Genomic DNA, 11053 nt, shown 5'->3' on the forward strand with positions numbered 1-11053 from the left:
CCTGGAACTAGCTCTTGTAGACCAGGCTGGCCTCGAACTCACAGAGATCCGCCTGCCTCTGCCTCCCGAGTGCTGGGATTAAAGGCATGTGCCACCACCGCCCGGCTAGTTTGAGGATTTATACCATAGCCGAAAACATGAAAACCCGTGAAAACAGCAGACAAACACTGCAGGGCCTATAGAAGGCCTCTCTACAGGAGGGTGTTGAAGCCTGGACCAGAACGGTCAGAAGTCAGAGGCTAGAGGCCACTCTGAGCCATCTCTCACAGCAGGGACCACTTACAAGTGATCAAAAAGAAAAGGAAAGAAAAGAAAAAAGAAGAAAGAAAAATTCGAGGGACCCCAGGCCCCAAATCAAATGCACCGCACACCACACAGCGTGTGCAGTGCTAACACAGAAGGACCAACCTGGTTAGTCCAGTCACGCTTTTAGGTATAGGAAGCACCAGAGATGAATGTCAGTGAGGGGCTCAACAGTAGCCATGAAGGCTGTGGTCGGCTGACTGCAAGGGGAAAACTCACCACCAAAGTTGCTAATGTGCAAGCAGATAGAATGCAGAGCTGTTGTAAAGAAACCTGGTTCCCGAACCCAGGGTCCCACACGTCCTCAGCTGGCCCACCTGTGGACGGGAGGGACTGTGGAGAGCCTGGCCAAGTCACGAGCACCAAATGTTATGGTAAAAGTAAACCAGCACTGTTGCCCAAGTGGCTGCAGCAGGCAGCGGGCCACGAGGGAGCTGCAGTGGTACAATGCTGTGGTTCCCCAAGTGGCCCATAGGCTACGAGGGCCAGTGGGTCCAAGGCAGAGAGCTGCGTAGCAGGTGAGAGACAGAGACAGGCCATGCAGAGAAAATGGGTATTTATTTAGTGGGTTATGGAAGGGAAAGGGGGTAAGAGGAGAAGGGGAAAGAGCAGAAAGAGGCATAGAGACAAAAAGAGAAAGGGGGCAGAGGGGAGAAGGGAGAGAGGCAGAAGCTGCCTCTTCAGGAGAGAGCCAGAAAGGAAGGAACTCAGACTGGAAGTAGAAGGAAGATCCACTTGCTTCAGTGGATAAGGGAGGGAGTGGGCGGGGCTTGTTTCTTAAAGGGACAGGACAAACCATTACTAGCTCTGTGTGCTGACTCTCATGAAACACTTCCAGATTTCACCACAGTGACACCAGTCTCTCTTTAATTACTGCTAATCTCTCTGCTCAACTTTACCAGTAACTATTGTCTCTACAGAGCAGAGGTTTCACTTCAGTGGTACTGGTCTCTTGTTAATCATGACTAATTCTTCAGTCCTACCTGACCAGAATCACAGCATCTTAATTCAAAATAGCAAACAACCCTAATAGAGTCTTGAAGCTTCCCTCTGAAATTTAACAAGCCAGGCCTCCATTGTCAGAATTGCCCTTAACACACTTATCTTCAAAGCACTCAATAATCAATGTTTTTTTCTAGCCAAAGTTCCAAAGTCCTTCCACAATCCTCCCCAAAACAATATGGTCAGGTCTGTCAAACAATATTCCACAACCCTGGAACAATTTCTGTCTTAGCTAGGGTTTCTATTGCTGTGATAAAACACTGTGACAAAAAGCAATTTGGGGAGGAAAGAGCTTCTTTTATTGACTTCCACAACATGTCCATCATGGAGGGGAGTCAGAGCAGGAACTCAAATAGGACAGGAACCTGGAGGCAGGAGCAGATGCAGAAGCCATGAAGGGGCTCTGTTTACTTGCTTGTTCCTCATGGCTTGCTCAGTCTGCTTTCCTTGAGAATCCAAGACCACAAGCCCAGTGATGACCTCACCCACAATGGGCTGAGATTTCCCACATCAATTACTAATTAAGAAAATTCCTATAGGCTTTTCTACAGCCCCATTGTATAGAGGCATTTTCTCAATTGGGATTCCTTTTTCTTATGACTGTAGCTTATGTCAAGTTGACATAAAACTAGCACTTTGGAGGCAGAGGCAGGTGGATCTCTGTAAGTTTGAGGCCAGCCTGGTCTAGAAGAGCTAGTTCCAGGACAGGACCCAAAGCTACAGAGAACCCCTGTCTTCTTCTTTTTTTATATTTGTTTTTTATGTTTTGCATTTCATTTTGTTTCATTTGTTTTATTTTCAAGACAGGGTTTTTGTATAACAGCTCTGAAACCTCTTTTGTAGACAAGATTGGCCTGGAATTCATATGTAAGACTTTAAGACAATCCTGAAGCCATTTCTGACAATTCTGAATCCTCTCAGCCTCTGTGCCATAGTGCTTCCCCTCCTCCCCTGGGAACCAAGGACCTAACAGCTACATTCGCACGTACTCAGTTCCTGAACAATTACCCATATACGTATGTTTTGGTTCGGTCCCCTGGGAAACGGGGTCAAAATGACCTCTTACCTCATCTGATCTGGCAACAGCTCTCCAGTCAATTATTGTTAATAGCCCTTTCGAATAAGCCAATCAGAATAGTCAAAGAACAACCCCCCTTGCTTCTGTGGCCCCTTTAAAAGTAGACTGTACCCGCTATTCGAGGTCCCTTGGCTTCCCGAATGCTGGGGGACCCTGTCATGATAGAATTAATAAAATCCTCATGCTTTTGCATCGGCTGTGGTGTGTGAGATGGTCTCTGGGGGTGACTCCTTCTCAGAGTTTGGACGCTAGAGTCCAACACATAGAGATTCACCTGCCTCTGTCTCTGCTGGGATTAATGGTATGCACCACCAACACCTGGCTATTAATTACTTTTCTACAGCCATAATAAAACACTCTGAGAAAGACAACTTTTAGAAGGAAGTGTCCATTTGGGCTCGTGGTTCCAGAGGGATAAGTGTCCATCATGGCAGGGAGTCACTGCAGTAAGCAGCAGGCATGGTGGCAGGATCAGGAAGCTGAGAGCTCACATCTTGACCCACATGCCCAAGGCAGAGAGAGGAAACTTAAAAAGGCTGGAATTATCAAATTCTCAAAGCCTGTCTCCAGTAACATACTTCCTCCAACAAGGTCACGCCCCCTAAGCATCCCCAAACAGCATTATCAAATGGGGACCAAGCATTCAAATGCCTAAGACTCTGGGGAACATCCCATTCCAAACACCACAGCTACATAATAAATTCCAGACTAGCCTGAGCTACCAAGTGAGACCTTGTCTCAAAAACAAAAAAAAAAAAAAATCTGTTAGGTAGTGGTGGACTCAGCACTCAGGAGGCAGAGGAAGGCAGATCTCTGTGAGTTTGAGGCTAGCCTGATCTACAGAGTGTGTTCCAGGACAACCAAGGATACACAGAGAAACCCTGTCTCAAAAGACAAACAAACAAACCAGCCCTCACTTACTGCATATAGCTCAGCTGGTAGAGTACTTGTTCAGCGTGCATAAAGCCCCGGGTTCTAACCCTGGAGTCATATATATCAGCAAGTCCATGATCTCCACACTCAGGAGGACAAGACAGGAGAACAAGAAGTTCAAGATTAATCCTCAGCTACACAGTAAGTTTAAAGCCAGCTAGACTTGGATATTCATAAAACTAAAACCAATTCAGGATGGACAAGATGATTTAGCAGGTAAAGGTGCAGGCAAGCAAAGCCCATGGCCTGAGTTCAATCCGTGGAAGGAGAGAGCAGTCCCTACAAGTTGTCCTCTGCCTTCCACATGGGTCATGCCCCCAAGCATATCACACACGATAAACAATGTCATAACAGTTCAGAGCTCTGCTGTTAGATGGCACCTACAAACTGCCCATCATTCACATTAGCCCTGACTCTCAGCTCTTGCCCAGCTGGTCTGGTCCAACCCTGACCAGTTCTCCCCTCCCAACTCCATTTGTCTGTCCCCATTCTGTGGCTGTGATTTGTTAATGACCCTCTCTGAGGAGGGCTTTGTGCTTGGCATTTGTGATGGTTTAAATTGAAAATATGTCTACTGTGGGGTATTATTTTGAAAGCTTGGTCTCCAGCTTATGGTGCTCCTTGGTAGGCTGTGGCGTCTTCAGTAGCAGCTTCTGGTTCCAGCCTGTGGTGTTTCCTCCTGCACCAGGCTACACGAATAACCCCTTCCCCAATTCCACTACCATGACTAGGTGCTCCACTCTGCTTTCCCAGCCGTGAGTGGCGAACCCTCTGAAACTGTGGCCAAAGTCTTCTGTCCTCCGGAAGTTGTTTCTGCTGGGCATGTGAGCAGAGCAACAGGATAAGTAACAAAGAGTCTGTAAGGACTGGGGACCAGTGAAATCTGGCCTTTTCCCAACACAAGTCACAGTCCGGGCCTCTCAGTGCTGAGATTACACAACACCACACCCGATGTACGTCTCTGGGGATCTGATCCAGGGCTTTGCCATGCTAGGTGTGGTGATTTGAATGAAAACGGCCCCCAAAGGCTCATCTATTTGAGTGCACAGTCATCAGGGAGTGGCATTACTTGAGAGGAATTAGGTGTGGCCTTATTGGAAAAAGTACATCACTAGGGGTGGGATTTGGGGGTTTCAAAAGCTCAAGCCAGGATCCACATCACTCTCATTCCTGCAGATCTGGATGTAGAACTCTGAACTTCTCCAACATCATGTCTGCTTGTTTACCACCATGCTGATAATAGACTAAACCTCTAAAACTGTAAGCCAGCCCCAATTAAATGCTTTCCATATTAAGATTTGCTGTGGTCATGGTCTCTTCGCATGGTCTACAACATTGACTAAGACACTAGGCAAGCACTCTTCCGGTTGAGCTATGACGCTAGCAGGTTTGTTTGTTTTTGAGACAAGGTCTCACTTGGTACTGGAATTTACCATGTAGCTGTGGTGTTTGGAATGGGAATGTCTTAAGAATTTCAATGCTTAGTCCCCACTTGATAGTGTTGTTTTGGGATGCTTAGGAGGTGTGGCCTTGTTGGAAGATACAGAACCCAAGTCATAGTCATAAAGTCAGAGATTCACAGAAACAGACCCTGAAATCCATGATGGGGATCCCCAAACCAGCTTAGGATGGGGAATGTCTGTGGATATTTTATTGGTGGTGGCCACTCCTAAATTTTAAAAAGTCAAGGAAAAAATGGAGCACCCCCTATAATCCCAGCACTCTAAAGGAGGAGGTAGAGTATAAGAAATTCAAGGATGGGGTTGGAGATTTGGGTCAGTGCTTAAGAGTGTATAGCAAGTTTGAGGCCAGCCTGGTCTACAGAGTGAGTTCTAGGACAGCCAGGGAAACACAGGGAAACTCTAAACACACACATACACAAATAAAAAAATCAAAGACCAGGGCCAGTAAAGGCTCTTGTAGCCAAGCCTAATGAGAAGAGTGTAATAAGAACTGAAGAACTGACTCCTTCAAGCTGTCTGACAACATCTGACACACATGCACGCACACGCACACACACACACACACGCATGCACACGCACACATGCACACACTCACACACATACAGACACACACAGACGCACACAGGCACATGCACTAAAGAAAGCTAGACTGGGTATAAAGGAACATGTCTTTAATCCCAACACTCATGAAGGAAAAGGCAAGTGGATCTTTGTAAATTTCAGGATCAGGACCAGCCTGGTCTGTATGGGAATCTCGTCTAGCCAAGACTATATAGTGAGACCCCGTCTCAAAATAAATGAATAAAATGAAATAAAAGTAAAATTTTAAATGTAGTTTTAAAAAATGAAACCACTCTTGAGAAGACTTATTTTTTTAATTGATTGGACAGTGGTGGCACATACCTTTAATCCAGCACTCAGAAGGCCGAGGCAGGCAGGTGTCTTCTAGTTAGAGGCCAGCTTGGTCTACAGAGTGAGTTCCAGGACAACCAGGGCTACTTAGAGAAACCTGTTGCTTTTTCTATCAGCTTAACAGCCGCACCTGAATCTACTAATATTTTAACTATCCTCTGTGCCCTTCAGCTCAGAACACAGCCTGGCGGGATTTCCTGCAAGCTAGTCACTGGCTAGTCACCTTGATCCAAGGTGAATTTTATTAACATTGTCTCAGAATTTCACAGTACAATTAAATATCCCACAACAGAAACCCTGTCTTGAAACACCAAAAAAAAAAAAAAAAAAAGGCAATTCATTGTGCCTGCTAAGGTTATAGGTGTCAGGTCCTCCTGAGCTGGAGTTACAGACCATTGTAAATAACCTGATATCTGGTGTGGGTTCTAGGAGCCAAGCTCAGGTCTCTGTAATAGTAGTGTGGGCTCTTAGCTGCTGCGCCATCCCTCCAGCCCCAAAGAATTTTTAAGTCAAAGACCAAAGGAGAAAAGGTCAAGGAAGATAGTTCAGTTGGTAAATTGTTGTTTTTTTTTTTTTTTTTTTTTTTTTTGGTTTTTTCGAGACAGGGTTTCTCTGTGGTTTTGGAGCCTGTCCTGGAACTAGCTCTTGTAGACCAGGCTGGTCTCGACCTCACAGAGATCCGCCTACCTCTGCCTCCCGAGTGCTGGGATTAAAGGCGTGCGCCACCACCGTCCGGCTGAGTTGGTAAATTGTTAACCATGAAAATATAAAGTTTTGATTCTGAAAACCTACAATTTTAAAAAACCATCATTAAGCCACGAGTGGTAGCATACCCCTTTAATCCCAGCATTTGGGAGGCACATACAGAGGGTAAGTGAATTCCTGTGAGGCCCAGGCCAGCCTGGTCTCCAATCTGGCCATGGTTACATAGTGAGACCCTGACTTTAAAAAAGTAAATAAATAAATATAGTGACGTGATCCCAGCATACATCATCAGCGATTGTTGAGTTCCACATTGGGGTGGGGAGCCTTCGAGGGAGCCTCTGGCCACACTAGGAGACAAGAGAGGACTGGGGGGGGGGGGAGGCTCGCTTGGGCATGGGCCACTGAGGAGCCTGAGGTAGGTGTGCCTAACCTGTGCACTGTGCTCAGCACGCAGGCCTCCTTACTTCTCCCTGGACCAGGATCATCAGCTGCTATTCCCACCTCTCTTGCCCTTTCCCCAGAGAAAGCTCTCCAGAGCTCAGGTCTGACTTTCTGCATTCCGCTTACACCATTCTGATGATTCCTCCCCCTGCTCCACAGCCTCCCCCTGGTCCCTAAACTTCTTAATGTCTGTGGTCATGTTCACCATCCCCAGGCCCTTATCCCTCCCTTTGGGCGGCCTGGAATTTCCGTCCCTGTTTCTGAGTCACTCTGAGGTGACTCAAGAGTGACTCATGCCCACAGCCCCTCCCACTTAGACCTACCTCTCCTGGGTGTGGCTCCTGCCGGTTCACTGGCTGCAGTCCTCCTTCTGAACTGATGGGAGACTCCATCCCCATCGTGGGGACCTGGCCCGTAAGGGACTCTCAACAAAAGAGAAGCTAGTCAGTACCAGCTAGACCATAGACGACAGACATCATTCCAGTGCTGGACAAGAGGGAGCTGAGCTGGTTTCTCTGTCCCCACCCTACACCCTGTCTCCAGCTACAATCAAAGCTCCCTTCCTGTCTAAATACCCACTACAGCTGGCAGCCGTGGTCACAGACTGCATTAACAGTGATTAAGATCAGAGGTATTCAATTTTAAGTAGTATGCAAATTATGTACCAGGCGGACTCAAAAACACAACTCTCACCTCAAAGGGTATAAGAGACAGTTTATTCTGGAGCTAAATCTGAGTGATCATGGCCCAGGAACACGAATTTAAGCTCCCACAAATTCCATGTTTCGATGTGGTAACAGCCAGGTGAGGTTTTTAAAGGGAAGGTTTTTTTTAATATTTATTTATTTATTATGTATACAATATTCTGTCTGTATGCCTGAAGAGGGCGCCAGACCTCTTTACAGATGGTTGTGAGCCACCATGTGGTTGCTGGGAATTGAACTCAGGACCTTTGGAAGAGCAGGCAATGCTCTTAACCACTGAGCCATCTCTCCAGCCCCAGGTGAGGTTTTTATAGGAAGAGAACGAAGCTGTAAATCAAGGCCTTGTTTTAAATTACATCAGGAGAAACATTAAAGCAGATGACTAAGCGAAGCAGAGAAATCTCAGCTATAGGTCTGGGATGCCATTGGTGACTCTTGACCTTTTGACTGGCAGAAACCAGAGTTCTAAAAGGTGTTTTGGTCTTTTGAGACAAGGTCTCCCTACATCCCTGACTGGCCTGTAGCCTTTGCTGTCCTCCGTTGTGACGCACTCTCCTGCTTCTACATCCCAAATGCTGGGATTACAAGCCTGAGCCACTGCATCAAGTTTGCTATCTTTGTTTGTTTGGGGTTTGTTTTTTTGAGACAAGGTCTCAGTCTTAGTCCAGGCTAGAACCACAGAGGAATGAGGCTTGCTTACCGGTTACTCTCTGACTGTCAGGCTCTCATTTAGCCAACCTTGTTATACAGCCCAGAACCACCTGCTTAAGGAATGGCTCTGACCACAGTGGGCTGGGCCTTCCTACAGCAATCAAGACAGATTAATTAATCCCGCAGAGTTACCCATAGGCCAATCTGACATCAGCAATTCTTCAGCTGAGGCTCTCCTCTCAGGTGACACCAGGCTGTGTAAAGTTTACAATTAAGATTCAGTATGACATTTTATCTCTGAGACTGCACAGAAACAGAGCTGAGAGGTCATAATCAAGATTGGTCCACAACGATGAAAGAATTTACTATCTGTCATCGTGGGAAAAGTGTGCCACTGCTGTCGTTTGGATTTGGGGATGTGCCAGCGGGCGAGGAGCCTGTCTAGCGTGTAAGAAACCCTGAGTTTGATCTCCTGCATCACACACACCTGGCTTTCTGTGCACACCTATAATCCCAGCACTTGGAGAGCAGGGGCAGGAGCATCAGGAGGTCAAGGCTGTCAACAATAACCCTGCAGGTTTAGAGACAGCCTGGGATACTCAGACCTTGCTTCAAAAAAAGGGGGTGGAGTAGGGTGGGGTGGGAAGGGGGGCTGGAGAGAAGACTCAGTGGTTAAGAGCAGGTCCCTTGCAAAGGATCAGCCTTCACAGCACCCATACAGGATAACTCACAACTGCCTCAGTGGGCCCCTGGATGTATGTGGCAGACCACACATATGCATTGAAAAAAGAAAAAGCCCACTACATTTTTAAAAGAAAGAAGAAAAAGCACCCGCCTGCTGCCTCTTGCTGTCTTCGCCACTCCCCCTGTGTGTGGATACTCGAACATTTCTAACTCCTTAAACAGTCCCTTGGGGGTGGGGGAGAGAGCTGAGGGAGGAAAGTGCTTGTTCTGTAAGCGTGAGGACCTGGGTTTGGATCCCCAGTGGCCACACAAACCCCAGGAGCTCTCTGCCTAGCCATTTTGGCAAGATGGAGACTCCAGGCTCAACCCACTAAGAGAGCCTCTGCTTAAAACATAAGATGGAGAGAGAGAGAGGAAGACACTTGACATCCATCTCCAGCCTCTGCCTTCACATAGGGGAGCACACCTCCACGTACAAACAGACACCACATTACACACTGGATGGGGGGGAGGCATGCATACATACACACACACACACACACACACACACACACACACACACACACACTTTTTGGTTTTCTGAAATGCTGGTTAGGATATAGAATCTAAAAGCCAGGTGTGGTAGTGCACACCTTTGGTCCCAGCATTTGAGAGGAAGCAAAGACAGGTGGATCTAAGAGGCCAACCAGGTCTCCAGAATGAGTTCCAAGACAGAGTTACACACAGAAAAGACCTGTCTCAGAAAAAAAAATAATCCAGGCAAAAAAGCATCAGTGTGCTACATCTGACTCTTAAATTCTTATTAACAAGTAGTCATACATTTACAACTATATATTTATAATAACTACATGTAGCTTTCTTACTTTTAATAGTAATAAAATATATACTATATAGTTATTATATATTATATAGTTACATGTAGTAATATATTATTATGTGTAATGTGTATAAGTATATAGTTATATATATAACATATAATAACTATATAGTTATTACTTGCTAATAAGTGAAATAATATATATTTTTCCTTTGTTTGCCTTTTTGGGTTTTTGTTTTGTTTTTTGGTTTTTGTGGGTTTTTTTTTTTTTTGTTTGAAACAATGTTTCTCTGTGTAGCCCCAGCTACCCTAGAACTTGTTCTGTAGACCAGGCTGGCCTTGAACTCAGAGATCTGCCTGCCTCTGCCTCCTGAGTTCTGGGATTCAAGTGCCACCGCAACCACTAATAACCTATGCATTTATATGTTACATTGTGTGTGTGTGTGTTTTTTTTCTTATTTGGTTTTTCAAGACAGGGTTTCTCTGTGTAGCCCTGGCTGGTCTGAAATTTACTCTGTAGACCACCAGACTGGCCTCAAACTCACAGAGATCTTCCTGCCTTTGCCTCCTGAGTGCTGATTAAAAGCGTGCACCACCAACGCCCAGCTAACAGTGTGATGTTTCAATTTCAGTTCATGAGTACGATATTTATTGTTTCAATCAGGGAAGTTAGCACCTCCATTTCAGCTTAGTCCAGGGTGACCTTGAACACCTGACCCTGCTGCTGCTTCTTTTTCAGAGCTGGAGATCAACCCCAGAGTGTGACACACGCTAGGCAAGCACTCTACCACCTGAACTACACCCTCAGCCCTTGCTGTAGTCTATTTTATTTTATTGTGGCGCTAGAGGTTGAACCCAGAACCCACTGCATGCCCGGTGTCTTAGCTACTGCTCTCTATTGCTGTGAGGAAACATAGCGAACAAGGCAAATTATAGAAGAAAACATTTAATTGGGGGTTGGCTTACAGTTTCAGGGGGTTAGTTTATTATCATTGTGGTGAGGAGCATGGCCAGAACACAGGCAGGTATGGTACTGGAGAAGCTGCTGGGAGCTTTGCAGCCTGATCCACAGGAAACAAGGAAGGAGGGAGAGGGAGAAGAAGAGGGAGGGGGAGAGGGAGAGGGAGGAGAGGGAGAGCTGGGCCTAGCATGGGCTTTTGAAACCTCAAAGTCCCCACCCCTATGCTCCTAACCCCTCCCACCCCTGCATTTGTCATACCTCCTTCAATACCTCCTCCAACAAGTCAGACTCATGCAATGCTTTTGAGCTAACACGCCAGTTCATTGACTGTCCCTGTGTAGCTGGCTCTTGGTACCTGATTATAAATCAGAGGTTACAGAACAGCCCAGTAGCTGGGGG

General features: G+C 46.3%; 1 long non-coding RNA gene across 1 annotated transcript in view; it reads right to left on the reverse strand.

Moving 5' to 3' along the window:
* Positions 1-7668, reverse strand: part of LOC113458013 — an 11563-nt gene extending 3895 nt beyond the window's left edge. The window contains exon 1 of the long non-coding RNA XR_003378463.1: positions 7161-7668. This is a non-coding gene — a long non-coding RNA (uncharacterized LOC113458013). The remainder of the gene's footprint in view (positions 1-7160) is intronic.
* Between the last annotated feature and the right edge of the window lie 3385 nt (positions 7669-11053).

This window comes from Microtus ochrogaster (assembly GCF_000317375.1).
Source record: "Microtus ochrogaster isolate Prairie Vole_2 chromosome 14 unlocalized genomic scaffold, MicOch1.0 chr14_random_3, whole genome shotgun sequence".
NCBI lineage: Eukaryota > Metazoa > Chordata > Mammalia > Rodentia > Cricetidae > Microtus > Microtus ochrogaster.